Source organism: Pristiophorus japonicus, chromosome 1, assembly GCF_044704955.1.
Source record: "Pristiophorus japonicus isolate sPriJap1 chromosome 1, sPriJap1.hap1, whole genome shotgun sequence".
In the NCBI taxonomy this organism is placed as follows: Eukaryota; Metazoa; Chordata; class Chondrichthyes; family Pristiophoridae; genus Pristiophorus; species Pristiophorus japonicus.
The window spans coordinates 92,696,847-92,702,846 of record NC_091977.1 but is presented as its reverse complement, the minus strand read 5'-3'; the positions used below and the strand labels follow the sequence as shown (position 1 = coordinate 92,702,846).

The following is a 6,000-nucleotide window of genomic DNA, read 5'->3' as shown; positions in this document are numbered from 1 at the left end:
AAGTGCAGAGCTTGAAGATAGTGCTGGTAGAACGCATTCTCAGCATTGCTGGCGAAGAAGCAGCTGACGGACTGAAGTGCACAGGGCGGTCCCAAGCAACTAGGTTTCTTTGTTCCAACAGGTGCTTACTGCTGCTACAGAGAGGGTCTCTCTGTGAGAGGAGGAGGAGGAAGACAAACAAAAGTGGCGCCGCTGCCTTTGTCAAACTATGTGATAATAAATAAATAATTTAGATGGTTATTGGGGGGAAGTATACTGACCTGCCGAGTCACTTTGTTTTAAAGATGTAGCCTGCTGTGACTAATCACAACTCTTCCTCGTTTTTTAAGTGACCCTACTTCAAGGCCTCGTCACAATATTAAGTTTGCAGCACTAACAATTATAAGCACACATATTGGGGCAGAGGGAGGTGTGAATACCCGCGGGTTTTAGTTATTAAACAGCACGCTGCAAGAATCTGCTTCCCATTGGTCCAGCGGCAGTCAGCGCATCTCATTTACATACAGCCGGCACCCACAATTCTACAGCAAGAATTGTCATGTAATTATTCGAGTAAGTTGAAAATGCAAGGACCAGAATGCAAGAAGACGATATATTGAATGTTACTATAAGAAACAAATGTTATATAACCGGCAAATGTCAAAATGAAATACATGATCACCATAACTATAAAAAGTTGAGCGACTTGGTGCTTTATATAGCCTTCGAATTGTTGATAAGGTCGTGCTCGCTTCGGCAGCACATATACTAAAATTGGAACGATACAGAGAAGATTAGCATGGCCCCTGCGCAAGGATGACACGCAAATTCGTGAAGCGTTCCATATTTTGCCACTTCAAAACACTTCAAGCTGTTTACTGTGCAAAGTTTACCACGGTACATATTTAGGTTAAAGATCAGTTTTGAAATTCTTCAAGTCATTCCAGCCCACCACTGCAGGACACACAGAAGTGGAAATCAGGAATAATAAGGGGAAAAAGTCACTGGTGGGTGCAGTCTATAGGCCCCCTAACAGTAGCTACACTGTTGCATGGATTATAAAGCAAGAAATAATGGAGGCTTGTAAAAAAGGAACGGCAATAATCATGGGAGATTTTAACCTTCACATTGATTGGACAAAGCAAATTGGCCAGGGTATCCTTGAGAAAGAGTTCAGAGAGTGTATCCGGGATAGTTTCCTTGAACAGTATGTTGCGGAACCAACCAGGGAGCAGGCTACCTTAGATCTTGTACTGTGTAATGAGACAGGATGGGCCCTTTGAAGATGGGTCGACGTATTTACTGAGATATACGAAAGCATAGGCCTTACGCTAAACATCAGCAAGACAAAGGTCCTCCACCAGCCTGTCCTTAGTGCACAGCACTGCTCCCCAGTCATCAAGATTCATGGCGCGGCTCTGGACAACGTGTACCATTTCCCATATCTCTAGAGCCTCCTCTCAGTCCCACGAGAGTCAAGGATGTCTCAGAGCGGCTGCACCGCATTCTTAAGGGTGGGGTGGGGGGGGAGGGGGGGGTGAACAGCTAGCTGTCATGGTACATATAGATACCAACGATATAGGTAAAAAATGGGATGAGGTCCTACAAGCTGAATTTAGGGAGCTAGGAGTTAAATTAAAAAGTAGGACCTCAAAAGTAGTAATCTCAGGATTGCTCCCAGTGCCACGTGCTAGTCAGAGTAGGAATTGCAGGATAACTCATGTGAATATGTGGCTTGAGGAATGGTGCAAGGAGGAGGGATTCAAATTCCTGGGGCGTTGGAAACGGTTCTGGGGGAGGTGGGACCAGTCCAACCCGGACGGTCTGCACTTGGGCAGGACCGGAACCGATGTCCTAGGCAGAGTGTTTGCTAGTGCTGTTGGGGAGGGTTTTAACTAAAATGGCAGGGGGATGGGAATCTATGCAGCAAGGCAGAGGGAAGTAAAAAGGGGGCAGAAGCAAAAGGTAGGAAGGAGAAAAGCAAGAGTGGAGGGCAGAGAGATCAAGGGCAAAATTCAAAAAGGGCCACATTACAACTTCATTCTAAAAGGACAAAGAGTGTTAAAAAAACAAGCCTGAAGGCTCTGAGTCTCAATGATAGGAGCATTCGTAATAAGGTGGATGAATTGACTGCGCAGATAGCTGTTAACGGATAAGATGTAATTGGGATTACGGAGACATGGCACCAGGGTAACCAAGGCTGGGAACTCAACATCCAGGGGTATTCAATATCCGGGAAGGACAGACAGGAAGGAAAAGGACTGGGGTAGCGTTACTAGTTAAAGAGGAGATTAACACAATAGTAAGGAAGGACATCAGCGTGGATGATGTGGATTCTATATGGGTGGAGCTGCGAAACACCAAAGGGCAGAAAACGTTAGTGGGAGTTGTGTACGACCACCAAACAGTAGTAGGGAGGTTGGGGATGGCATCAAACAGGAAATTAGGGACGCGTGTAATAAGGGTGCCGCAGTTATCATGGGTGACTTTAATCTACATATTGATTGGGCTAACCAAACTGGTAGCAATACTGTGGAGGAGGATTTCCTGAGTGTATAAGGGATGGTTTTCTAGACCACTGCATTTAGGGTTAGGGTTAGAGTTAGTTTAGGAACCAACTAGAGAGCAGGCCATCCTAGACTGAGTCTTGTGTAACGAGAGAGGATTAATTAGCAATCTGGTCATGTGGGGCCCCTTGGGGAAAAGTGACCATAATATGGTGGAATTCTTAATTAAGATGGAGAGTGACACAGTTAATTCAGAGAGTCGGGTCCTGAACTTAAAAGAAAGGAAACTTCGACGGTATTTAACATGAATTGGCTAGGATAGACTGGAGAATGATATTTAAAGGGTTGACGGTGGATAGGCAATGGCAGACATTTAAATATCACATGGATGAGCTACAACAATTGTACATCTCTGTGTGGCGCAAGAATAAAAAAGGGCTCAACCGTGGCTAACAAGGGAAATTAGGGAAAGTGTTAAATCCAAGGAAGAGGCATATAAATTGGCCAGAAAAAGCAGCAAACCTGAGAACTGGGGGAAATTTAGAATTCAGTAGAGAAGGCTTTAATTAGGAGGGGGAAAATAGAGTACGAGAATAAGCTTGCAGGGAACATAAAAACTGACTGCAAAAGCTTTTATAGATATGTGAAGAGAAAAAGATTAGTGAAGACTAATGTAGGTCCCTTGCATTAGCTTGTCACTAAGGAAGACACGAATAACCTCCCGAAAATACTAGGGGACTGAGGGTCTAGCGAGAAGGGGGAACTGAGGGAAATCCTTATTAGTCAGGAAATGGTGTTGGGGAAATTGAACAGACTGAAGGCCGATAAATCCGCAGGGCCTGATAGTAGATGCATTGGTGGTCAGTTTCCAACATTCCATGGACTATGGTTCAGTTCCTATGGATTGGAGGGTAGCTAATGTAACCCCACTTTTTAAAAAGGGAACGAGAGAGAAAACAGGGAATTATAGACTGGTTAGCCTGACATCGGTAGTGGGGGAAATGCTGGAATCAATTATTAAAGATGTAATGGCAGTGCATTTGGAAAGCAGTGACAGAATGGATGTGGTGTATTTGGACTTTCAAAAGGCTTTTGACAAGGTCCGACACAAGAGATTAATATTGGGGGTAATGTATTGACGTGGATAGAGAACTGGTTGGCAGACAGGAAGCAAAGAGTGGGAATAAATGGATCCTTTTCAAAATGGCAGGCAGTGACTAGTGGGGTGCCGCAGGGTTCAATGCTGGGACTCCAGTTAGTTACAATATACATTAATGATATGTCAGTCCTGCCATCCCGGGAATCAGTCTGGTGACCGTTCGCTGCACTCCCTCAATAGCAAGAACATCCTTCCTCAGATTAGGAGACCAAAACTGAACACAATATTCCAGGTGAGGCCTCACCAAGGCCCTGTATGACTACAGTAAGACCTCCCTGCTCCTATACTCAAATCCCCTAGCTATGAAGGCCAACATACCATTTGCCTTCTTCACCGCCTGCTGTACCTGCATGCCAACTTTCAATGACTGATGTATCAAGACACCCAGGTCTCGTTGCATCTCCCCTTTTCCTAACCTGCCACCATTCAGATAATATTCTGCCTTCGTGTTTTTGCCACCAAAATGGATAACCTCACATTTATCCTCATTATACTGCATCTGCCATGCATTTGCCCACTCACTTAACCTGTCCAAGTCCCTCTTAGCGTCCTTCTCACAGCTCACACCACCACTCTGTCATGTATGTAACCTCTATGTATCACCACTGCAATACTGTATATACTTAAGCAATGCACACCTTGACCACAGGGGATGAACTTGTGGGAGACACTCCTTACCTGATCATCCAGGTGTATAAAGGGAGGTCCCACGCAGGGTCATCACTTCTTGGTCCTGTGAATAAAGGTTCAGGTCATAGAGTGACCTTGTCCATAGAATGTGCCTCGTGTGGGTTTTGTGCCATTGAGTAAGGACATTACATTGGCGACGAGAAACAGGAATCAACGACCCACGCGAATGGCCACCAGTAGCACAGAGGAATGGTACTGTGTTGGTGAGGATTAGGACGATTTCATTGAGAGGCTCCAGCAAAGCCTTGTCACAAAAGAATGGCTGGGCGATGCAGCGGCCGACAAGCGAAGGGCCCATCTGCTGACCAGCTGCGGACCTAAGACTTACGCGCTCATGAAGGTCCTACTAGCACCCAAAAAGCCGGCGGACAAAACCTTTGAAGAGCTCAGCAAACTAATCGGTGAGCACCTCAAACCAGCGAGCAGCATACACATGGCCCGACACAGATTCTATACCCACCGACGTCGTGATGGACAGAGCATACCGGACTTTGTTGCGGACCTCCGGCGTTTGGCCAGCCTCTGTAAGTTCACAGATGCCTACAGGGGGGAGATATTAAGGGATTTCTTTATTGAGGGCATCGGTCACGCGGGGATTTTCCGAAAGTTAATTGAGACCAAGGACTTGACTTTGGAAGCGGCGGCATTGATGGCTCAGACTTTCATGGCGGGGGAGGAGGAAACCAAAATAATATACGCGCGCAATTCTGCCTCCAACACGGCGGGGGATCAGGGAGTCAATATCATAAATGCAACTCAGAGCCCCGCAGGCAGGCAAGGGCAGTTCGACACACCCCAGGCAGCAATAGACCCCAGAGTAGGTTTTCAACAGAGACAATGGTAGGCTGAACGGACATTTACGCCATCACAGTGGACAATGCGGTCCGGGATGGGGCCATTGACACTCACTAACAGGGTACTCAAGAGTAGTCAAAGGGACAATCAGCGAGGAATGCCGGGTCATAGCTCCTTTGTTCAAAACAATGGGAATCTCAGCTCATGCTGGAGGTGTGGGGGCAAACACTCTGCGAGGACTTGCAGGTTTCAACAATTTGTCTGCAGAAATTGCAACCTCAGTGGCCATTTAGCTCGAATGTGCAGGAAGCCTGTAACCAGGCTAATTTACGAGGCGGATGGACCAGAAGAGGGGTCTGTGAGGCAGGATGACTCTTGGGGCAAATCAATGGACGCTGAAGTTCAGCGGGTTCATGTGGCAAACATTCACAGCTCAAATACCAAAACGCCACCAATGATGATGAAGGTTTTATTAAACGGCATCCCTGTACGCATGGAGCTGGACACGGGGGCCAGCCAGTCACTCATGAGCGTTCAACAATTCGAAAGCTATGGCCATTCAAAGCCAGTAGACCCAAACTAGAACGCATTGAGACACAACTATGGACGTATACCAAAGAAATCATTCCAGTACTAGGCAGTGCAATGTTGGCGATCACACACAATGGATCAGTGAACCGGTTGCCACTCTGGATTGTCCCGGGCAATGGTCCCGCACTGTTGGGGAGGAGTTGGTTAGCTGAAATGAACTGGAAATGGGGGGATGTGCACGCAATGTCATCTGTGGAGCGAAGTTCGTGCTCACAAATCCTACAACAATTTGAGTCACTATTCCAACCTGGCATTGGGACGTTCAAAGGTACCAAAGTA

The 6,000-nt window shown here is 46.5% G+C and overlaps 1 non-coding gene across 1 annotated transcript; it reads left to right on the top strand.

The window, feature by feature from the left end:
• Window positions 1–723: 723 nt before the first annotated feature.
• Window positions 724–830, top strand: LOC139279966 (U6 spliceosomal RNA). The gene has a single exon (XR_011596568.1). It is a non-coding gene; the product is annotated as a U6 spliceosomal RNA (small nuclear RNA).
• The last annotated feature ends 5,170 nt before the right edge of the window (window positions 831–6,000 follow it).